Raw genomic sequence first — 26,125 nt, 5'->3', positions numbered from 1 at the left:
TAACCATCGAAATTGTGTTAACTGTAAGTGGATGTCATCTAATAACATTTGTACTGTTATGGACATTGAAGCTGTATTTTATATTTTATAATAAATCTTATGAAGGAACTCATTGTTAAACTTAATGTATGTTAATGTATGAGACCTTGCAAGGGTTCATAAAATTATAGGGGGTTGACACGATCCCTTGGTGCCAATTTCACTATTGTTGTACATTTCTATTTTGCTTGGTTCTTTCTAACAGGGAACCTAGTGGAATAAGGCAGCCTATTGAATTCCACTCATTGTTACTTTAAGTAGCGCAGGAGAAGGTTTTTTTTTGGTATATATATATATATATATATATATATATAGTTACTTTATATATATATATATATATATATATATATACAGGTTGAGTATCCCTCATCCAAAATGCTTGGGACCAGAGGTATTTTGGATATCGGATTTTTCCGTATTTTGGAATAATTGCATACCATAATGAGATACCATGGTGATGGGACCCAAGTCTAAGCACAGAATGCATTTATGTCTCATATACACCTTATACACACAGCCTTAAGGTCATTTTATCCAATATTTTTAATAACTTTGTGCATTAAACAAAGTGTGTGTACATTCACACAATTCATTTATGTTTCATATACACCTTATACACACAGCCTGAAGGTGATTTAATACAATATTTTTAATAACTTTGTGTTTTAAACAAAGTTTGAGTACATTGAGCCACAGAAAACAAAGATTTCAGTACGTCACTCTCACTCAAAAAATAAGAATTTACTTACCGATAATTCTATTTCTCATAGTCCGTAGTGGATTCTGGGAACTCCGTAAGGACCATGGGGAATAGCGGCTCCGCAGGAGACTGGGCACAAAAGTAAAGCTTTAGGACTACCTGGTGTGCACTGGCTCCTCCCCCTATGACCCTCCTCCAAGCCTCAGTTAGGATACTGTGCCCGGACGAGCGTACACAATAAGGAAGGATTTATGAATCCCGGGTAAGACTCATACCAGCCACACCGATCACACCGTACAACCTGTGATCTGAATCCAGTTAACAGCATGATAACAGAGGAAGCCGCCGAGTCTAAAGGCGGAGAAACGCGTAACCAAGGAGCCCCGGAGTGCCGCTGAGCACAATACCCGAATTACCTGTACACAGTTCTGACGTCAGCGAAGAGAACGGGACCACGGATCACACCGGAAAAATCACCCTCCTCCATTGTTGTAACACGCTGGCAGGTCCAGTAGGAGGATCACAGAGGTACAGCACCAGTGCCGTGGGACCAAGGTAACTCTAACATAAGAGACTGTGTATTAAGGAATCCTTTTCAAAGGCTATTTCATTCAGCTGGATCCGTACTGTCACAGTGTGGCATATGTGGATGACATTATATCAATTTTTAAAATCTTCATGAAAAATGAAACTATGTTTCCTTCTGGCCAGCAACTATTAACCATCTGAACTATTCCAAGGGATCTTACTACCAAGCGATGACATTGTGCGATATTAATTTAGCTTGCACAGGTTTTACAAATGTTTCAAGCCAATTAGATTAAATCATCATTGATATATATTTTTCTCTGGTATTCCATCTCAGTATTAGTTTTTAATATTGGTGTTATTAATATTGTTTTATTTATTGGTATTTATCTATTTTTTTCTTTATCTTTATTTTATTTTTTCCTCTTTTTCTTCTTTCTTATTTTTGTTTTTTATGTCATCAATTAAAAGTTTATTGATTATCTATACCGCTAATGAGTATCAATTATATGACTAAAGTAAGTCTAATTTTGTAGTAATCCTAGCAGCGCTCCCACTCTGTCTGTTTTTTGTTTCTATCATAATCACGGGGGTTGCAAAACATCCCTTAATGTGGGCAGCAGCAGCAGCTTTACTACTAAAATATTTCTGAAAAGGAATTGTATTAATAGCAGTTTCTCCACCGGTGAATCAGCGCAACACCTATTTTCCAATACTTTTTTACTTGATAACAGAGGAGCCTCTGGAAAGATGGCTCACAACCACAATAACCCGATTTTTGTAACAATAACTATGTACAAGTATTGCAGACAATCCGCACTTGGGATGGGCGCCCAGCATCCACTACGGACTATGAGAAATAGAATTAACGGTAAGTAAATTCTTATTTTCTCTGACGTCCTAGTGGATGCTGGGAACTCCGTAAGGACCATGGGGATTATACCAAAGCTCCCAAACGGGCGGGAGAGTGCGGATGACTCTGCAGCACCGATTGAGAGAACTCCAGGTCCTCCTCAGCCAGGGTATCAAATTTGTAGAATTTAGCAAACGTGTTTGCCCCTGACCAAGTAGCTGCTCGGCAAAGTTGTAAAGCCGAGACCCCTCGGGCAGCCGCCCAAGATGAGCCCCATTCCGTGTGGAATGGGCTTTTACAGATTTTGGCTGTGGCAGGCCTGCCACAGAATGTGCAAGCTGAATTGTGCTACAAATCCAACGAGCAATAGTCTGCTTAGAAGCAGGAGCACCCAGCTTGTTGGGTGCATACAGGATAAACAGCGAGTCAGATTTTCTGACTCCAGCCGTCCTGGAAACATATATTTTCAGGGCCCTGACTACGTCCAGCAACTTGGAGTCCTCCAAGTCCCTAGTAGCCGCAGGTACCACAATAGGCTGGTTCACGTGAAACGCTGAAAACACCTTAGGGAGAAATTGAGGATGAGTCCTCAATTCCGCCCTGTCTGGAAGATCAGATAAGGGCCTTTACAGGATAAAGCCCCCAATTCTGACACGCGCCTGGCCGAGGCCAGGGCCAACAACATGACCACTTTCCATGTGAGATATTTTAACTCCACAGACTCAAGTGGTTCAAACCAATGTGACTTTATGAACCCCAAAACTACATTGAGATCCCAAGGTGCCACTGGAGGCACAAAAGGAGGCTGTATATGCAGTATCCCTTTTACAAAACGTCTGAACTTCAGGAACTGAAGTTAGTTCTTTCTGGAAGAAAATTGACAGGGCCGAAATTTGAACCTTAATGGACCCCAATTTTAGGCACATAGACACTCCTGTTTACAGGAAATGCAGGAATCGACCTAGTTGAAAATTCCTCCATCGGGGCCTTACTGGCCTCGCACCCCGCAACATATTTTCGCCAAATGCGGTGATAATGCTTTGCGGTTACATCCTTCCTGGCTTGATCAGGGTAGGGATGACTTCATCCGGAATGCCTTTTTCCTTCAGGATCCGGCGTTCAACCGCCCTGCCGTTAAACGCAGCCGCGGTAAGTCTCGGAATAGACAGGGTCCTTGCTGGAGCAGGTCCCTTCTTAGAGGTAGAGGCCACGGGTCCTCCGTGAGCATCTCTTGAAGTTCCGGGTACAAAGTCCTTCTTGGCCAATCCGGAGCCACGAGTATAGTTCTTACTCCCCTCCGTCTTATAATTCTCAGTACTTTTGGTATGAGAGGAAGAGGAGGGAACACATACACTGACTGGTACACCCACGGTGTTACCAGAGCGTCCACAGCTATTGCCTGAGGGTCCCTTGACCTGGCGCAATACCTGTCCAATTTTTTGTTTAGACGGGACGCCATCATGTCCACCTTTGGTTTTTCCCAATGGTTTACAATCATGTGGAAGACTTCTGGGTGAAGTCCCCACTCTCCCGGGTGGAGGCCGTGCCTGCTGAGGAAGTCTGCTTCCCAGTTGTCCACTCCCGGAATGAATACTGCTGACAGTGCTATCCCATGATTTTCCGCCCAGCGAAGAATCCTTGCAGCTTCTGCCATTGACTGCTTCTTGTGCCACCCTGTCTGTTTACATGGGTGACTGCCGTGATATTGTCCGACTGGATCAACACCGGCTGACCTTGAAGCAGAGGTCTTGCTAAGCTGAGAGCATTGTAAATGGCCCTTAGCTCCAGGATATTTATGTGAAATGATGTCTCCAGGCTTGACCATAAGCCCTGGAAATTTTTTCCCTGTGTGACTGCTCCCCAGCCTCGCAGGCTGGCATCCGTGGTCACCAGGACCCAGTCCTGAATGCCGACTCTGCGGCCCTCTAGAAGATGAGCACTCTGCAACCACCACAGGAGGGACACCCTTGTCCTTGGTGACCGGGTTATCCGCTGATGCATCTTAAGATGCGACCCGGACCATTTGTCCAGCAGGTCCCACTGGAAAGTTCTTGCGTGGAATCTGCCGAATGGCTTTGCTTCGTAGGAAGCTACCATTTTTCCCAGAACCCTTGTGCATTGATGCACTGAGACTTGGCTCGGTTTTAGGAGGTTCCTGACTAGCTCGGATAACTCCCTGGCTCTCTCCTCCGGGAGAAACACCTTTTTCTGAACTGTGTCCAGAATCATCCCTAGGAACAGAAGACGAGTTGTCGGAACCAGCTGCGATTTTGGAATATTGAGAATCCAATCGTGCTGTCGCAACACTACCTGAGATAGTGCTACACCGACCTCCAACTGTTCCCAGGATCTTACCCTTATCAGGAGATTGTCCAAGTAAGGGATAACTAAAACTCCCTTCCTTCGAAGGAGTATCATCATTTCGGCCATTACCTTGGTAAAGACCCGGGGTGCCGTGGACCATCCAAACGGCAGCGTCTGAAATTGATAGTGACAGTTCTGTACCACAAACCTGAGGTACCCTTGGTGAGAAGGGTAAATTTGGACATGAAGGTAAGCATCCTTGATGTCCAGAGACACCATGTAGTCCCCTTCTCTTGAATTTGAACCTCTGTATGTAAGTGTTCAAAGATTTTAGATTTAAAATCGGTCTCACCGAGCCGTCCGGCTTCGGTACCACAACAGTGTGGAGTAATACCCCTTTCCCTGTTGCAGGAGGGGTACCTTAATTATCACCTGCTGGGAATACAGCTTGTGAATGGCTTCCAACACTGCCTCCCTGTCTGCTTGTAAAGCCCCAGCGTCATGCTGAGGGCTTGGCAGAGGCGGGAGAGGGCTTCTGTTCCTGGGAACTGGCTGATTTCTGCAGCCGTTTCCCTCTCCCTCTGTCACGGGGCAGAAATGAGGAACCTTTTGCCCACGTGCCCTTATGGGAACGAAAGGACTGCGCCTGATAATACGGCGTCTTCTTATGTTGAGAGGCGACCTGGGGTAAAAACGTGGATTTCCCAGCTGTTGCCGTGGCCACCAGGTCTGAAAGACCGACCCCAAATAACTCCTCCCCTTTATAAGGCAATAATTCCATATGCCATTTGAAATCCACATCACCTGACCACTGTCGTGTCCATAACCCTCTTCTGGCAGAAATGGACAGCGCACTTACTCTTGATGCCAGTCGGCAAATATCCCGCTGTGCATCACCCATATATAGAAATGCATCTTTTAAATGCTCTACAGGCAATAATATACTGTCCCTATCTAGGGTATCAATATTTTCAGTCAGGGAATCCGACCACGCCAACCCAGCACTGCACATCCAGGCTGAGGCGATTGCTGGTCGCAGTATAACACCAGTATGTGTGTAAATACATTTTAGAATACCCTCCTGCTTTCTATCAGCAGGATCCTTAAGGCCGGCCATCTCAGGAGAGGGTAGAGCCCTTGTTTTGACAAGCGTGTGAGCGCTTTATCCCCCCTAGGGGGTGTTTCCCAGCGCACCCTAACCTCTGGCGGGAAAGGATATATGCCAATAACTTTTTAGAAATGATCAGTTTTGTTATCGGGGGAAACCCACGCTTCATCACACACCTCATTTAATTTCTCAGATTCAGGAAAACTACAGGTAGTTTTTCCTCACTGAACATAATACCCCTATTGGTGGTACTCGTATTATCAGAAATGTGTAAAACATTTTCCATTGCCTCAATCATGTAACGTGTGGCCCTACTGGAAGTCATATTTGTCTCTTCACCGTCGACACTGGAGTCAGTATCCGTGTCGGCGTCTGTATTTGCCATCTGAGGTAACGGGCGCTTTAGAGCTCCTGACGGCCTATGAGACGTCTGGACAGGCACAAGCTGAGTAGCCGGCTGTCTCATGTCAATCACTGTCTTTTGTAAAGAGCTGACACTGTCATGTAATTCCTTCCAGCAGTTCATCCACTCAGGTGTCGACCCCCTAGGGGGTGACATCCCTATTACAGGCAATTTGCTCCGCCTCCACATCATTTTCCTCCTCATACATGTCGACACAAACGTACCGACACACAGCACACACACAGGGAATGCTCTGATAGAGGACAGGACCCCACTAGCCCTTTGGGGAGACAGAGGGAGAGTTTGCCAGCACACACCAGAGCGCTATATATATACAGGGATAACCTTATATAAGTGTTTTTCCCCTTATAGCTGCTGTATTGTTTATACTGCGCCTAATTAGTGCCCCCCTCTCTTTTTTAACCCTTTCTGTAGTGTAGTGACTGCAGGGGAGAGCCAGGGAGCTTCCCTCCAACGGAGCTGTGAGGGAAAATGGCGCCAGTGTACTGAGGAGATAGGCTCCGCCCCTTTCTCGGCGGCCTTTTCTCCCATTTTTCAGTGTAATCTGGCAGGGGTTAAAATTCATCCATATAGCCCTGGGGGCTATATGTGATGTATTTTCGCCAGCCAAGGTGTTTTTATTGCTGCTCAGGGCGCCCCCCCCTAGCGCCCTGCACCCTCAGTGACCGAAGTGTGAAGTGTGCTGAGGAGCAATGGCGCACAGCTGCAGTGCTGTGCGCTACCTTGGTGAAGACAGGATGTCTTCTGCCGCCGATTTTCCGGACCTCTTCTTGCTTCTGGCTCTGTAAGGGGGCCGGCGGCGCGGCTCTGGGACCGGACTCCATGGCTGGGCCTGTGTTCGATCCCTCTGGAGCTAATGGTGTCCAGTAGCCTAAGAAGCCCAATCCACTCTGCACGCAGGTGAGTTCGCTTCTTCTCCCCTTAGTCCCTCGATGCAGTGAGCCTGTTGCCAGCAGGTCTCACTGAAAATAAAAAACCTAAAACTAAACTTTTCACTAAGCAGCTCAGGAGAGCCCCTAGTGTGCACCCTTCTCGTTCGGGCACAAAAATATAACTGAGGCTTGGAGGAGGGTCATAGGGGGAGGAGCCAGTGCACACCAGGTAGTCCTAAAGCTTTACTTTTGTGCCCAGTCTCCTGCGGAGCCGCTATTCCCAATGGTCCTTACGGAGTTCCCAGCATCCACTAGGACGTCAGAGAAAAGTCCGTATTTCGGAATATTCCGTATTTCGGAATATTTGGATATGGGATACTCAACCTGTATACACTGCTAAAAAAAATAAAGGTAACACTAAAATACATCCTAGATCTGAATGAATTCAATTTTCTTATTAAATACTTTGTTCTTTACATAGTTGAATGTGCTGACAACAAAATCACACAAAGATTATCAATGGAAATCAAATTTATTAACCCATGGAGGTCTGGATTTGGAGTCACACTCAAGGATCCACAGCGCCCTCCTGGTAGACCGATTATATCAGCCAGGGGGTCGCTGTGTGAACCTGTAGCTAGTTTTTTGGATTTTTTTCTGCAACCAGTTATCCGGGGCACTAGAACGCACCTTAAAGACACGTCGTCACTTTTAAGAGAGTTTGAGGAAATTGGCCAATTACCTCCAGACATGATAATGGCAAGCATTGATGTTACAAGTTTATATACTTGTATTCCTCACGATTTGGGTTTGGCGGCTGTATATGAATTGATTTGTGACAATCCATTATATGAGGGACCAGAAGTAGGCTTCTTTATGAAGCTACTGGAGTTTACATTAAGGCACAACTTTTTCTTATATGATGGTAGTTTTTTCCTGCAGGATGTGCGATGGGGAGCCGGGTGGCCCCCTCGTATGCTAATTCATTCATGCATGTGGTGGAAGATAAATTGTTTTTTTCAGTGCCTAACACTCAAAGCTATGTATTTAAGTATTTTAGATATATAGATGATATTTTGTTGTTCTGGACAGGAAGCATTGAGTCGTTACAGGAAATTATATCAGCACATAATGCGTCTTCCTGTCCAGCCAAGTTGACAGCTAATATCAGCACTGAGAGGGTACAGTTTTTAGATGTGGACATTAGCATCAGTGAGGGACATTTACGGACTAGTCTGTATGTAAAGCCCACAGACCGGAACACTCTTTTACAACATAATAGTTTTCATCCTACTGCGACCATTGACAGTTTGCCTTTTTCCCAATTTATTAGAGCCTGTCGGATTTCCAGTGATGCTAAGGATAGAGAGGTTCAAATTGATAAAATGACCTCTAAATTCCTTGAACGAGGATATCCGCAGAAGTTGCTCACGCAGGCGAAAACGAGGGCTTTGTCATTTGATCGACTCACATTACTGAAGCAAAAAGAACCAAGAACAGCAGCAACACAGTCAGTCCCTTGGGTTAATCGTTATACCAGTAAAAGTAAACACACATGCAAAAGGGCCAAACAGCTGTGGCCCATCATTAACTCAGAGCCTGAATTACCATCCTTGCATAATTCACGTCTCTTGCCTAGCTTTACTAGGGGCCCCAACATCAAAGATCGGGTAGTCCGTACAGACATCACTGGGATGGGGCCACCTAAACAGCATTTTTTGTCCAGAAAAGGAGGTTGTTTTAAATGCACGGGGTGTACGACCTGTAGTGCATTGATTACAGGCAATAGGTTCAATCATCCATATTCTGGGAAGGTATTTTTTATTAAACCAGCTTTTTCCTGTACTTCGAAGTTTGTGGTTTACCTGCTGTATTGCCCCTGTGGTTTACATTACGTGGGCAAGACAGAAAGGCAATTCAAAGAAAGGATTGCCCAACACAGGATGGCCATTAGGGCAGCATTGTTGTCTGGCACCAGCGATCAAGCTGTGGCCATGCATTTTACGCAGGCCAGACATAGCTTAGCGGCATTGAGATACAGAATGATCACACAGGTGCCCAAGTCATTGCGAGGAGGTGACCGGGGTAAGGAGCTGCTACAATTGGAGGCATGGTGGATTTTTACCCTTGACACCGTGAACCCCAAGGGGCTGAATGAATCTTTAAGCTTGTCTGCGTTCATTTAAATTATTCTAATAATTTATGTCTTTAATTATGGGCAGATTCCATGCTGTAGTTTGTTAATTGTCTAGTGTATTTGAATAAGAACATCATAGTCCAGTCCGTCATATTTTCAATTCACTGACTCTAAGGCTGGTATGGCAGTAGAGTCAGCACACATAATGTAGTGTAATCGGTTAACCATGAGACATTACACTCAAGTTTAGTAAAAGCATAGGTTAAACACAGACAGGTTTGTTATGTTCCGGACCTGGCATTATCAAGTATCTGTATCATTGATTTTTAGATATGTTGTTCAGTCCACGTCTTGTGCTTTTAATGTTTACTGTCACTATAATATTGTTTCACACTGATTTGTATTGTGGGGCTTTTTCCTCACATCTTATTTTTGTGTTGACATGTTTTTACATATTGTTACTATGGTGATGTGTAAATGCATGCTGCTCGTTTTCCCCAGACCTCCCGGCGCAGATTCACGTGACCTCACTGTTTCCGGTGACGTCAGAGTCCTGAACCCGGAAGGAGATGCGGGCGTCCGTGGACTGCGGCCGACGGCGGGCGCGGTACGGGCGGCATGTAAGTATAAATGTTTGTTCATGTAACATGCACATGTTATCCTGATGACGGGGTGAGATCCCCCGAAACGACGTTCCTGACTAAAGATTTTTTGCACTTTAAAAAACGCCGGGAGTGCCGCCTCTTTTCTTTGTATATATATATATATATATATATACACACTGCTAAAAAAAATAAAGGTAACACTAAAATACATCCTAGATCTGAATGAATTCAATTTTCTTATTAAATACTTTGTTCTTTACATAGTTGAATGTGCTGACAACAAAATCACACAAAAACTATCAATGGAAATCAAATTTATTAACCCATGGAGGTCTGGATTTGGAGTCACACTCAAAATTAAAGTGGATAAACACACTACAGGCTGATCCAACTTTGATGTAATGTCCTTAAAACAAGTCAAAATGAGGCTCAGTAGTGTGTGTTGCCTCCACGTGCCTGTATGACCTCCCTACAATGCCTCGGCATGCTCCTGATGAGGTGGCGGATGGTCTCCTGAGGGATCTCCTCACAGACTTGGACTAAAGCATCCGCCAACTCCTGGACAGTCTGTGGTGCAACGTGGCGTTGGTGGATGGAGCGAGACATGATGTCCCAGATGTGCTCAATTGGATTCAGGTCTGGGGAACGGGCAGGCCAGTCCATAGCATCAATGCCTTCATCTTGCAGGAACTGCTGACACACTCCAGCCACATGAGGTCTAGCATTGTCTTGCATTAGGAGGAACCCAGGGCCAACCGCACCAGCATATGGTCTCACAAGGGGTCTGAGCATCTCATCTCGGTACCTAATGGCAGTCAGGCTACCACTGGTGAGCACATGAAGGGCTGTGCGGACCCCCAAAGAAATGCCACCCCACACCATTACTGACCCACTGCCAAACCGGTCATGCTGGAGGATGTTGCAGGCAGCAGAACATTCTCCTTGGTGTCTCCAGACTCTGTCACGTCTGTCACATGTGCTCAGTGAGAACCTTCTGTCATCTGTGAAGAGCACAGGGCGCCAGTGGCGAATTTGCCAATCTTGGTGTTCTCTGGCAAAAGCCAAACGTCCTACACAGTGTTGGGCTGTAAGCACAACCCCCACCTGTGGACGTTGGGCCCTCATACCACCCTCATGGAGTCTGTTTCTGATCGTTTGAGTAGACACATGCACATTTGTGGCTTGCTGGTGGTCATTTTGCAGGGCTCTGGCAGTGCTCCTCCTGTTCCTCCTTGCACAAAGGTGGAGGTAGCGGTCCTGCTGCTGGGTTGTTGCCCTTCTACGGCCTCCTCCACGTCTCCTGATGTACTGGCCTGTCTCCTGGTAGTGCCTCCATGCTCTGGACACTACGTTGACAGACACAGCAAACCTTCTTGCCACAGCTCGCATTGATGTGCCATCCTGGATGAACTGCACTACCTGAGCCACTTGTGTGGGTTGTAGACTCCGTCTCATGCTACCACTAGAGTGAAAGCACCGCCAGCTTTCAAAAGTGACCAAAACATCAGCCAGAAAGCATAGGAGCTGAGAAGTGGTCTGTGGTCACCACCTGCAGAACAACTCCTTTATTGGGGATGTCTTGCTAATTGCCTATAATTTCCACCTGTTGTCTATTCCATTTGCACAACAGCATGTGAAATTGATTGTCAATCAGTGTTGCTTCCTAAGTGGACAGTTTGATTTCACAGAAGTGTGATTGACTTGGAGTTACATTGTGTTGTTTAAGTGTTCCCTTTATTTTTTTGAGCAGTGTATATACATATTGTAACACTGTAAGGGTACAAGGTGCCGTTTCCTGAGATAAATGGCAGCCTGCAGCAGCTGAGGAACCACACAAGTCCAGTTTCCGGTACAACTGGCCCCAGCCAGTTTTATTATACAGAAAATAAAGCAAACAGCAAAAGAAAATACCTTGCCTGTCCGGCACTAACTAAACACAAGATGTTCCTAACTATCACTAAACAAAAAAACACAGAGTTCTCCAGTACACTGTATAGCTCACTTGTATCAAGAAGCGTGTTTCTCTCACAGAGATCCTGCAGTCTTCCCAGGCAGTCTGCACACCCTAATCAGGCCAGCAGCTCTATAACACTCTTACACAGCTGAAAGCCTGATTAGCCTTCTGTGAGGCCAAAGACCCGAACTGGGCCCAATGTCTGGAACTTGCCCCATCTCTCTTTCAGGGCCCTTACCCAGCTTTTCCAACAAACTGAAAAGGTTCTAACAAAACATATTCCTAGCAGTTTTCATTTTTCTAATACATGTAAGACAAGAACCTGGGACAAACATACCTGCCCTCAAACACTATCCCAGTGTTCTTGTCACATATCCCCCTCCCCTGTTTCGACCTAGGGGCCGGAACACTTGTAGCCCCCAAACAGAAGATGCGGGACAATGCATCTGCATTGGCCAATTGTGTACCCGGTCTATGTTTGACAGTAAACTTAAAATCCTGCAACGCTAGAAACCATCTAGTTACACGAGCATTCTTGCCTCTATTTACATACATCCATTTTAAAGGGGCATGATCCGTCACTAGTTTGAATTGTCTACCCAAGAGGTAATATCTCAAGGTATCTAGTGCCCACTTAATGGCCAAAGCCTCCTTTTCCACAATGGCATACTTTTTTTCATGCTCATTGAGTTTCCTACTCAAATAAACGATAGGGTGTTCATCCCCATCTCTGGTTTGGGACAGCACAGCGCCTATCCCTACCTCTGAGGCATTTGTCTGTACCACAAATTCTTTTGAAAAATCTGGTGTTATCAACACCGGTTGTGAACACAAAGCCACTTTTAACACATGGAATGCTTTTTCTGCATCAGGGTTCCATTTCACCATATTTGACTGCTTCCCTTTGGTAAGGTCTGACGACGGCACCGCTGTGGTCGCAAAATTGGGAATAAACCATCTACAGTACCCAGTTATTCCCAAAAAAGCCCTTACCTGATTTTTATTCACTGGACGAGGCCAGTTTTGAATAGCATCAATTTTATTCAATTGTGGCCTAATCAGACCTCTGCCTATGGTGAAGCCCAAGTATTTGACCTCCTCCATTGCGAGGCAGCACTTCTTTGGGTTAGCAGTTAACCCTGCCTCTCTGATTGAGTCCAGTACTGCTTGTACTTTAACCAAATGGAACCCCCAGTCTGTACTGTGAATTACCACATCATCCAAATAGGCAGCTGCATATTTTCTATGGGGCCTCAAAATTTTATCCATCGCCCGTTGAAAGGTTGCTGGAGCCCCATGCAACCCAAAGGGTAACATCTTATACTGGTACAGCCCCTCCGGAACCGAAAAGGCTGTTTTTTCTTTTGCGCTATCAGATAAAGGTATTTGCCAGTAACCTTTGGTCAGGTCCAACGTGGTGAGAAACCTGGCTGTTCCCAGCCTTTCTATAAGCTCATCCACACGGGGCATGGGGTATGCGTCAAACTTGGACTCCTCATTTAACTTACGAAAGTCATTACAGAAGCGTATGCTACCATCGGGCTTCGGGATGAGCACTATGGGACTGGACCACTCACTGTTAGATTCCTCTATGACTCCAAGTTCTAACATGGTTTTAACTTCTTTAGAAACAGCTTCTCGCTGAGCTTCAGGAATCCTATATGGCTTTAAATGAACCCTGACCCCTGGTTCTGTGACAATGTCATGTTTTATTATGGTCATTCGGCCAGGCAGTTCTGAAAATATCTCCCTATTTTGGATGAGAAATTCGTTAACCTGATTGTTCTGATCAGCTGATAATGTCTCTGACACCTTCACTGCGAGAAGCAACCGAGGTGAAGACACCGAAGGGCAGGGCTCCGCTGACAGAGACAACCTATCTTTCCAGGGTTTGATTAAGTTAACATGGTAGATTTGTTCGGGTTTTCTCTTTCCCGGCTGGTATACTTTGTAATTAACCTCATTCACTTTTTCCCTAATCTCAAATGGACCCTGCCATTTAGCTAGGAATTTGCTTTCCACAGTGGGTACCAAAACAAGAACTCTATCTCCAGGGGCAAATTCCCGTATCTTGGCACTCCGGTTATAGACCCTCTGTTGAGCACTTTGGGCCTGTTCCATGTGCTCTCTGACAACAGGTACCACGGCTGCAATCCTATCCTGCATTTGTGTTACATGTTCAATAACGCTTCTATAAGGAGTGGGCTGTCCTTCCCATGTCTCTTTGGCAATGTCCAACAGCCCTCTGGGGTGTCTACCATACAACAAATCAAATGGAGAAAACCCCGTAGAGGACTGAGGAACTTCTCTGATGGCCATTAACAAGTAGGGAAACAAACAATCCCAGTTTTTCCCATCTCTCTCAACAACCTTTTTTAACATACTTTTATACTGTTTTATTAACATTTCCACCAACCCGTCAGTTTGGGGATGGTAGATGGACGTCCTGAGGTGAGTGACCTTAAATAATTTGCACAATTCTTTCATGATCCTTGACATAAATGGAGTACCTTGGTCAGTCAAAATTTCTTTTGGTATTCCCACTCTACTAAAAACCTGCACCAGCTCCCTAGCTATCGCCTTGGTTGTGATAGTGCGTAAAGGGACAGCCTCAGGATATCGAGTGGCATAGTCCATAATTACCAGGATATACTGATGGCCCGAGCAGACTTTAACAAGGGCCCCACGAGATCCATGGCTATTCTGTCAAACGGGACCTCTATAATAGGCATGGGAACTAGTGGGCTCCTGAAATGGGGTCTAGGGGCATGATACTGGCATCCAGGACAGGAAGAACAATATTCAGACACTTCTTTATAAACCCCTGGCCAAAAGAACCTTTGTAAAACTCTTTCAGTGGTTTTTTCTGCCCCTAAATGTCCTGCGGTAACGTGACTATGAGCTAAATCTAGTACCGTTCTCCGATAAGGCTGGGGAACTACCAGCTGTTCCACCACATCCTCACCCCTTTTGACAATGTGGTACAAGAGCTCATTACAGAGGGCCATGTGGGGATACGTAACCCTGTCACCTGGTACCACAGGTTCCCCATTAACAACCTTAACATTCTCTCTAGCCTTTATTAAGGTAGGATCCTTTAGCTGTTCAGACGCAAACAGATCCTTCTTTACCTCCAGGTCAGGCACGCTTTCAGTTCTAACTACTATGTCTCTGTTCCCAGCAAGAGGGTCCTCACTGGACTCCCCATCTGTCACTTCCCCAGCCAAACTAGCAAAAGGCAAAGGGTCAGAAAGTTCCGAAGACACACGTACATCCATAAAATCACCAGTATTATCAACTGGCTCTTTACTTCTCACATCTGTTGATAACCGTGATTCCCACAGTTTCCAAAAATGAGGAAATGCCCTCCCTATTATGGCCTCATGCACCAAGGTGGGGACCAGTCCTACTTTAAAAATTACTGACCCACAACAAGTTTCTATATTCACTTCAGCAGTGACATAATGTTGGGTATCCCCATGTATGCAAGTTACCCCAATAGGTATTTGCTGGACCTTTAAGGGGTTCACTAACCCAGCTTTCACGAGGGTAACTAAACTTCCTGAATCTAGCAAGGCCTCTACCCGGTTACCCTCTAAGAACACATCACACATTTGTTTTTCCAGCTCAGGTGAAGGTACCACAGTACAGGCTAACCTAGCAAAGAAAGACATTCTGCAACATTCAAAGGCAGCATCACATTGCATGGGTTCTTGCGTGACTGGGCAATTGGCAATAACATGACCTGGCACACCACACCTAAAACATTTAATCACACGATTATCAACCCGTTTGGGCAGCATAGACCGTTCTAGCCCCATTGGCCTGTCTCCAGGGCCAGTATTTACAGTCTCTCCAATTTTCCTCCATTGCCACCTGCTGCTGTCTGTTGGCCTCCTGCTGAGCCGCTTTAGCTTGTAGCAAGGCTTTGAGCAGTTCCTCCATGTCGACAGACTTTTCAGGCGGCTTTGTAGCTGCTTTCACCCAGGACATATATCAAATCCTCAGGGCGAGTCTCAGTAACTTCACACTGGGCTGCATCTGCATAAACCACCGTTTTCTGCAGGCCTCACAAAGCTGCTGCTTTCACTTATGCGCAGAACGGAGTGCTCGCATTCTCCACCAAGTTGTAACACTGTAAGGGTACAAGGTGCCGTTTCCTGGGATAAATGGCAGCCTGCAGCAGCTGAGGAACCACACAAGTCCAGTTTCCGGTACAACTGGCCCCAGCCAGTTTTATTATACAGAAAATAAAACAAACAGCAAAAGAAAATACCTTGCCTGTCCGGCACTAACTAAACACAAGATGTTCCTAACTATCACTAAACAAAAAAACACAGAGTTCTCCAGTACACTGTATAGCTCACTTGTATCAAGAAGCGTGTTTCTCTCACAGAGATCCTGCAGTCTTCCCAGGCAGTCTGCACACCCTAATCAGGCCAGCAGCTCTATAACACTCTTACACAGCTGAAAACCTGATTAGCCTTCTGTGAGGCCAAAGACCCGAACTGGGCCCAATGTCTGGAACTTGCCCCATCTCTCTTTCAGGGCCCTTACCCAGCTTTTCCAACAAACTGAAAAGGTTCTAACAAAACAAAACATATTCCTAAAAGTTTTCATTTTTCTAATACATGTAAGACAAGAACCTGTGACAAACATACCTGCCCTCAAACACTATCCCAGTGTTCTTGTCACAATATATATATATATATATATATATATATATAGAGAGAGAGAGAGAGAGAGATACAATTCAGCCGGCACTCAAGTTCAGCAGACAGCATGCCCCGGTGCCATAACCCAAACAGCATACACAGATCCAAATAGCGGAAAAAAGGCACTCCAGAGGCTTAATGATAATAGAAAATTGTATTGACAAGAAGCGACGTTTCGGGGCAGTGCCCCTTCCTCAAGGCATACTAATACATATATATAATACGCAACACTGCCTGTGCCCCTGCCTCATATTATATGCCACACACTGTATATGCATCATGCCCCCCCTGCCCCAGTTCACATTATACATGCCACTGCAACACACTGAGAGGGCTGTAAAAGCCCATTAAAAAAGGAGGATAAGCGGCACTAGTATAAGTGCCTCAGTGATAGGGGCGTGCTTTCAGCCCATATGAAAGCACGCCCCTGTCACTGAGGCAAATTTCATTGGGCACCAGATTCTCATCTCTCCCTCGGTTCCAGCCTACTTTCGCTAACTTGATCACCAGCCTGCAGCTTTACTACCAATTTCATTCCTCCGGGCAGACCCTCCGCTGCTCTCCTCAACCTGGTACTTCCCCTGGCCAGACCCTGGTGTCCGCTGCTCCCCTGACTTCATGGTTATTGGCAGCGGCATCGGAATGGAAATAGTGGCGGCGGCTAGTAGCAGATATATCACCACTGTGGGGCCAGAGTGGCTCGGCGGGTTGCACAGGAGCCCCACACAGGACTGTATCATAGAGGGTACCGTAGCTGGTGCATGTGTGAATACTTTCTTGCCAGCAGGCTGTCATCGAAGTGAACTGACAGCTGCTGGCAGGGATCTGGCGCAGTCCCCTCTCCCATCCACCCTGGATATCCACCAGGGGCGGATTGGGATACCGGGCCACTTTGCTGCTGGGCCGCCCCCCCTCTCTTATCAATAGTTATTGTCACACAGTAACAGGGCTGGCACCGCACTTGGGGCAATGCTCTCTGAGCTGTGCCTGTGGCCATGTGCGTAAGCGGAAGAGGAGGTAGGGGCTGCTGCTGGAGATGTCTGGTAACTGGGCTGTGCACCAGCAGTGCCGCAGCACAGACTCTATGGCCACAACGCATGGTCCCGCCCCCTACCTTTCCTAACTGCCGACTTCTCCTGCTGCTGGACCCACGGCTTCTCCAAGGCAGCCCAGCGGATATGAGCCTATGTTGCTGACAAAGTAAAGAAAATTACCGACCTAGCCTAGGACACCACACATATCAGGGCTGTTGGACAATGTTTTACAGCCCTCCCAAGGGACCACTGAGCTTACACAGTGGGCTTAGCATTTCAGCCCTCCTCTTCCTGTTCCTTGCAAGTGTCTCAGGGGCAGATGTATTAAGCCTGGTGAAATGATAAAGTGGAAGGTGATAACGCACCAGCCAGTCAGCTCCTAACTTACATGTTACAGGCTGGGTTTGAAAAATGACAGTTAGGAGATGACTGGCTGGTGCTTTATCACTGTCCAATTTATCACTTCACCTGGCTTAATACATCTGCCCCTGAGTCTCTGCTGCCTCACCTCACCACACTCTCCTGGCTCCTGAGGCCCTGTGCTTTTTACAGGAGAAAGAAAAGAGCAGGTACCATGGGGGCACTCTATTGGAGAGAAATATGGGGTTATGGGGACTGGGATGCACTTTGTGAGGTAATATGAGGTACTGGGGGTTAATATGGGTGCACTTTGTGTTTTGGAGGGTAATAGGAGAGCAGTGTGTGAATTGGGAGGGTACTTTGTACTGGAGGGGGCAATATGAGAGTGCTGTGTATTTGGGGTTAATATGGGGTACTGTGAATTGGGGGGTAATATGGGGGTGCTATATAAACTAGGGGTTACATGGCAGCCCTTTGTGTACTGGGGAAAGCCATGGTGCTGTGCATACTGAGGGGTATGGTGGAAGGCGTTGTGTGTAATGTGTATATAATGAAAGATATTAAGAGTGGTGTTGTGAATACTGAGGGGGTACCATGGTAGACACTGTGTGTACTGAGGGGTCATTTGGCAGGCTGTGTATACTGAGTGGAACTCTGTGTACTAAGGGGTACTATGAGGGCTTATGTACACTGCAGCATTATTAGGGGGCAATGTGTATGATTTGGCTGTAAGAGTGCAAAATGGGACGGTTTCAAACAATATGGAGCTAAACTGAACACATATGTATTATTTACATTTGAGTAGTGATATGATCAGGGAGGGACGTAACTATATTGGGGCCCAGGAGCATACAACCGCTGAGAATATAAGGGTCTGATTGAGAGGTGAACACAGTGTTGATGTTTGCACAGCTGGGATATGTGTTTGGGACTGCACATGCTCCAGTTCAAATTACAGGTGGCAGTTGCAGTGAGGACTTGGACGCAATTAGACAGGGAGCGTTTGTTGGTGGCTAAGAGTTGCTGAGAAGATGTGCGTCCGATGCTATGTCTTTGTAGGTATATTAGAGTTGCCATCATTGGGCGTCTCAATACATAGCCCTGCAGCAGCGATAGTTGCTGATTTTCACAGATCCGCTGCATATGAATTCACAGTCACTATGGAGTTTGTGCGCACCTAAGTGTCTTTTGCACTGGGGAGGATGAGTAGACATATAATATTTTATATATATGATGATTTATACATATAAATATATTATACATATGTGGATATATTTATTTATATATTAAAACACAAACACACACACACGCACATATATACAAAACATAGGTAATGAAAGACGGCACTTACAGGACCTCCAAATGAAGAATCTGTATAACCCACAACTAAAACGTTGAACAAGCCAACATAAATTGTCTCCCTATTCTTCATTTGGGAGGTCCTGAGAGGGCCGTCTTTCATTACGCATGTCTTGGATGATTTTTTGTCTCTGGAGGGCACCTGGGCAAGGACTGAATACATTTGTGATATTCAGCATTCTGGATGAAAACAGAATTATGCCAGGGTGCCCTCCTTATAGACATTTAGAGAAGAATCCTCTGTGACACATAGCAGTCCACTCTTTGTGAAGAAACAAGGCAGCACTCCATGGATAGGTGGTATATTATTCAAATAAATGTATATTGGGATGCACGGATGTACACACAAGGGGAGGGCATAATAGCTGCATTAACATAAAGTCATAAACTGCAGCAAAAAATGCCGGAAATGCCGCAACTGTGCCAAACTTAGAATCAGGTCCTATGAGGAGTGATCATGCCCTCCTCCACAACACCTTTACCCCCCCCCCCCCCTCACCCCCATTAGGGCTGCTTTAAGAAATTTCCCAGGCTTCTTTCCTATCCCAATCCGCCCCTGATATCCACCCAGCCCTTTTCCTCCCTATGTGCTTTGTCTTCACTGGCGGCTGGCCTTGGCGGGGCGTTGGCAGCCTTTGTGTGAGGATGGAGAAAGTGGGACTGGAAGAAGTGGGCTGTGGTGACCTGCACACACCTGGACCACTTTAAATGCATCAGGGAGTAGGAGCAAGCTACCATCCCCCCCAGATATTTCCTCACACACCTGGACGATTTTATCGGTGCCCGTCCTCCTTCAGTCACCCGCGGGTTCCTGACGCTGAGTCGGAGACACCATGATCTGGAACAAGGTAAAGGTGATGCGGGAGAGGCGGGTGTAGCGGGAGAGGGGGTGTGCGGGTGGCAGCTGCTGCGGAGAGGATCAGAGGGCCATAAATCATTCTTGTCTACTCTGAGGAGCTGACAGTCTAATGGGGGAGGGGCTTGGGGTGGCCTGTTCGACTTGAGCACTGTGTTTGGGTGTCTGAGGAGTGTCTGTGTATTGGCAGTGTGGAGTGGGTTATGGTAATAGTTGAATGGAAATGAAACACCTGAAATGGAGAGATGGGGTGTGTGGTGCTGCCTGACTATGGAGGGTTTGATGTATGTGAATGGTTCTGCTACACAGGGGTGACGAAAGGGTAGATAAAAATAGGTGGTACTGTTACTCTGGGAAGGGTCAGCAGTGATTATGTTTGGGGAAATAGATGTAAAGTGGTGTCTCCATTATACAGATTAAAGGAGAGGTGGGATAGCCTGTGGTCCCTATATGAAAGAGTGATAGATGATTTGGGATCATTATGCTGGAGGCAGGTGATCAGCTTTGCCACCATTCTCCACCGGCTTAAGGAGCAAGGCGGGCGTGCAGACATCAGGGACTGCTGCATCCACAAATGTAATGGACTAATAGTTGCCCCCTGTATATATGTGTGACTTACAGTATATGTGAGGGATGGTATTGGGATCCTGGCACTTGAGGTGCTGACGGTCAGAATACCAACAGCGGCATCCTGACGTGCAGGATCCCGACAACTGTTAGGTTATTACCCTAACCCTGATCTCCAACCCCCTAACCCTCTCTGTCCGCAGCCTGACCCTGTTCTTGGCTCCTTTTGGCTTTCTTCACTCCAAACTGCAACACAATCCTCTCACAGCAGGCTTAGGTCCACTGTCAGCTCCTCCTTAAAGAAAAGTCTAGATGCGCCCCCGCTGACGCTGCTGTTCAGGGATGATTCTGCTCATCTCCAGCCTCCACCACAAGCAGCAGCTCTCCCAACAGCAACGCAGCTGCTGGGAGACCTGCTTCTGCTGGCGGAGGATGGTGGTGAGCAGAGTCTGTCTCCATGCTGCTTGAGAGGAGGCTTCAGAATCTGCCCCTACTGCAGTAGTGCAGGTAGAAGAAGACACAAGCACAGCAGGCACAGCCAGGGGCCGTGATGACAGGATATAGTGCTATGGATTGTATGAGGAAGGTGGCCCCAAATTGGTGTCATGCTTAGGGCCCCATGAGGGCTAAATCTGCCTCTGGTGGAGGCCATAGGGGTGGTTTTAGCAGGCATGCCTCACCAGCCACTGATGTAGAGGTGGGGCTGCGGCATCTGCAAAATTCAAATAGGGGAGCCACAACGACTGCCACCCAAAACACTGCCACACATCGCCGGACAGGACTCACTGCCAGTTACTGAGGCTCCCCTATTTGAATTATGGACTGCCACTAATCATTACTATCACGTAAAACAAATCATTATCATAAACGGGATCTGGTCTCTAGGTCGACAGTAACTAGGTCGACAGTGTCTAAGTCGACCACTATTGGTCGACAGTAACTAGGTCGACACGGTTTTTAGGTTGACAGGGTCTCTATGTCGACATGTTCTAGGTCGACAAGTCAAAAGGTCGACATGAGTTTTCCACGATTGTTTTCTTTTTTTTAACCTTTTCATACTTAAGGATCCACGTGGACTACGATTAGAACGGTAATCTGTGCCGAGCAAAGCGAGGCACCTTGCCCGAAGCATGGCGTGTGAAGCGAGCCATGCGAGAGGACACGGTGCACTAATTGGGGTTCCCGGTCACTCTACGAACAAAACAACACCAAAAAAACATAAAAACTCATGCCGACCTTTTGACCTGTCGACCTAGACCAAGTCGACCTAAAGACCTTCCTCATAACCCCCTAGCCAATGAGTTCTTTGGGTAATTAATTAAAATAAGTTAATCATTGTGTACTATGATATAGGGCAGCATGTCCTGGCACACAGTAACGTGTTGAGCAAACAGGCGGTGAACTACAAATGCAGTATACCAGCCACCTCCTATTCCTTACCATCCCTCTCCTTCCCTCATACCAACTCTGACATCTTTCTCCCATGTATCTGGTGAGGAAGTCATGGCCCTCATTCGTTCCTCACCCTCCTCCACCTCCCCACTTGACCCTATCCCCTCCCGCCTCCTCCGCTACCTCTCTCTCTCTGCCTGCTCCCATCTTGCCCACCTCCTCAATCTCTCCCTCTCATCAGGCACTGTCCCCTCTTCCTTCAAGCATTCACTCGTCTCCCCTATTCTTAAAAAACCTACCCTTGATCCACACACTCTCTCCAACTATTGACCCATCTCACTAATTCCTTTTGCCTCCAAACTCCTTGAGCATATTGCTTATAACCTGACTGCCATTCGTTCCTTACACTCACTACTAGACCCACTCCAGTCTTTTCCTTTCCATTCCCATTTCCAGTCCTTTCCTCTCAACTGAAACTGCCCTCACAAAAGTCTGCAATGATCTCCTATCTGCTAAATCCAAGAGACACTACTCTTTGCTTTTTCTTCTTGACCTCTCTGCTGCTTTTGACACTGTGGACCACCCTCTCCTTCTGCAAATCCTTCACTCCCTTGGTCTGCGTGGTACTGCCCTCTCCTAGCTGTCCTCCTACCTCTCTGACTGTTCCTTCTCTGTCTTCTCTCATGGCTCCACCTCCCTACCACTGCCACTAACTGTAGGTGTCCCCCAAGGCTCTGTTCTTGGTCCTCTCCTTTTCTCTCTCTATACATGTATACATCCTCCTTAGGAGATCTCATTAGCTCTTTTGACTTACAATATCATCTCTATGCTGATGATACTCAAATCTACCTTTCCTCCCCTGACCTCTCTCCTGCTCTCCTCACTCGTGTATCCAACTGTCTCTCTGCTATCTCTTCCTGGATGTCTCAGCGCTTTCTTAAACTTAACATGCCTGAGACTGAGCTGATCATCTTCCCACCCTTCCGCACAACCTCACCTCCCACAATTTCACTATCTATAGGGGTGTAGTATGGTATGCCGGCGGCCGGGCTCCCGGCGACCAGCATACCGGCGCCAGGAGCCCAACCGCCGGCATACCGACAGCGTGGCGAGCGCAAATGAGCCCCTTGCAGGCTCGCTGCGTTCGCCACACTGTGGGCACGGAGGCGCGATCCGCGCGCCACGCTATTTTATTCTCCCTCCAGGGGGGTTGTGGACCCCCACGAGGGAGAAAAAGTGTCGGTATGCCGGCTGTTGAGATTCCGGCGCCGGTATACTATGCGCCGGGATCCCTACAGTCGGCATACTGAAGACCACCCATCTATAGATGGCACTACTGTCTCCTCTAGCCCCCAAGTGCGCTGTCTTGGAGTAATCCTTGACTCCTCCCTTTCCTTCAAACCACACATTCAGCACCTATCACAAACCTGTCATTTTAATCTCAAAAATATTTCCAGGATCAGACCCTTTCTCACCCAGGATGCCACTAAGACCCTTATCCACTAACTGGTCAACTCCAGACTGGACTACTGTAATCTCCTAGTGACTGGCATCCCTAACACATACATCTCTCCACTCCAATCTATCCTCAATGCTGCTGCCCGGATCATCTTTATCACCAAATGCACTACATCCACCTCACCTCTCTTACTAGCCCTTCACTGGCTTCACTTCCCCTTCAGAATCCATTTCAAGCTTCTCACACTCACTTACAAAGCCCTCACTCACTCCTCTCCCAGTTAGATCTCTGACCTTATCTCCCCTTACACTCCTGCCCATCCTCTTCGCTCTGCTAATGCACACCGCCTCTCCTGCCCTCTGATTACCTCCTCCCACTCCTACCTCCAAGATTTTGCACGTGCTGCTCCCTTTTCTGGAATTCTCTACCACTCCCCCTCAGACTCTCCATCTCTCTCCAAAACTTCAAGCGGGCTCTCAAGACACACTTCTTCACCAAACCTTCTCTCATCCTAAGCCTTCTGTGGGCCACGCTCACTTTCTACCCCATCTGTGTCACCCCTGTCTGTGTGCCCCTCCAATTTAGAATGTAAGCTCTCACAAGCAGGGTCCTCTTCCCTCATGTGCTTTTATGTCTCTTACTTAACTTATCTTCTTTTCAATACTCCCTTTGATGGCACCAAATCCTTTGGTTTTCTGCCACTCTGATAATTATTTCAGTGCTGTTTACTGACGCAGCTATGTTTATATACCCTGTACTTGTCTTATATTGTATTGAACTGTAAGTCACTGTCTTCATGTTTTGCTTATTTGTTTACTCTGTAATTGGGCACTGGGGATCCCATGTGGCGCTATATAAATAAAGGATAATAATAATAATAATAATAATGGCATACTAGTGACTGACAGAGCATGCTAATACTCGGAGAACTGCAAATGCCAGCAATTTGTCTTAAATGAATACATTACATTTTACATGCAATAACTCTCTGTCTGCCACATTGTTAAACATATATTACATTTGCAGTCATTTTAGATTATTAACTAACTGCATTTATATGGTTGTGTGGTGGTGTTGGTGATATAATTACTTTAATGTAGCAGTGGTATTACTGTAGTGTGAGGACGGGGGGTTTGGAGATATTGCTGTTGTGTGGGGTGGTATTGATGTGGGGGGTAATTCCAAGTTGATCGCAGCAGGATTATTGTTAGCAATTGGGCAAAACCATGTGCACTGCAGGGGAGGCAGATATAACATGTGCAGAGAGAGCTAGATTTGGGTGGGGTGTGCTCAATGGGTGTGGTTCGTTTTATCGACAGTGTCTAGGTCGACAATGTTTAGGTCGACCACTATAGGTCGACAGTCACTAGGTCGACATGGATGGAAGGTCGACAGGGTTTCTAGGTCAACATGTGCTAGGTCGACAGGTCTAAAGGTCGACATGAGGATTTTTTTGTGTGTGTCATTTTCTTCGTAGAGTGACCGGGATCCCAAATTAGTGCACCGCGTCCCCTCGCATGGCTCGCTTCGCTCGCCATGCTTCGGGCATGGTGCCTTCGCTCCGCTACCGCTTCGCTCGGCACACTTTACCGTTCCAATCGTAGTCCACGTGGATCGTTAAGTATGAAAAAATTTTTTTTTGAAAAACTCATGTCGACCTTTAGACCTGTCGACCTAGCACATGTCAACCTAGAAACCCTGTCGACCTTCCATCCATGTCGACCTAGTGACTGTCGACCTATAGTGGTCGACCTAAACATTGTCGACCTAGACACTGTCGATCTTCAGACCGGATCCCGTGCTCAATCTGCAATCTAATTTGCAGTGTAAAAATAAAGCAGCCAGTATTTACCCTGCACAGAAATAAAATAACCCACCCAAATCTAACTCTTTCTGCACATGTTATATCTGCCTCCCCTGCAGTGCACATGGTTTTGCCCAATTGCTATCAAAAATCCTGCTGCGATCAACTTGGAATTACCCCCGTAGTGTGAGGTTGGTATTGTCGCAGTGAAAGGATAGTGGTGCTATTGATACAATGTAAGGGTGGTGGTGGTATTAGTGGTATGGTTTTGCTGAATGGTATAATTGGTGCTAGTGATGAGCGGGTTCGGTTCCTCGGAAACCGAACCCCCCCAAACTTCACCCATTTTACACGGGCCGAGGCATACTTGGATTCTCCCGTATGGCTCGGTTAACCCGAGCGCGCCCGAACGTCATCATCCCGCTGTCGGATTCTCGCGAGATTCGGATTCTATATAAGGAGCCGCGTGTCGCCGCCATTTTCACTCGTGCATTGGAAATGTTAGGGAGAGGACGTGTCTGGCGTCCTCTCTGTTTATTAATGTTGCTGTAAATATTTGTGCTTATTGCTTAATTGTGGGGACTGGGGAGCAGCTGTATTATATAGGAAGAGTACAGTGCAGAGTTTTGCTGATCAGTGACCACCAGTTTTATACGTTGTCTGCCTGAAAAACGCTCCATATCTGTGCTCAGTGTGCTGCATATATCTGTGCTCACACTGCTTTATTGTGGGGACTGGGGACCAGCATTATTATATAGCAGGAGTACAGTGCAGAGTTTTGCTGACCAGTGACCACCAGTATTATATGTTGTCTGCCTGAAAAACGCTCCATATCTGTGCTCAGTGTGCTGCATATATCTGTGCTCACACTGCTTTATTGTGGGGACTGGGGACCAGCAGTATTATATAGGAGGAGTACAGTGCAGAGTTTTGCTGACAGTGACAGTATATATAGCAGTACGGTACGGAAGGCCACTGCTCTACCTACCTCAGTGTCGTCAAGTATACTATCCATCTAGATTCTATACCTGTGGTGCATTTTAGTTTTGCAGTTT

The sequence above is a fragment of the Pseudophryne corroboree genome, chromosome 1 (genome assembly GCF_028390025.1).
Source record: "Pseudophryne corroboree isolate aPseCor3 chromosome 1, aPseCor3.hap2, whole genome shotgun sequence".
In the NCBI taxonomy this organism is placed as follows: domain Eukaryota; kingdom Metazoa; phylum Chordata; class Amphibia; order Anura; family Myobatrachidae; genus Pseudophryne; species Pseudophryne corroboree.
This window is presented reverse-complemented; position numbering follows the sequence as displayed.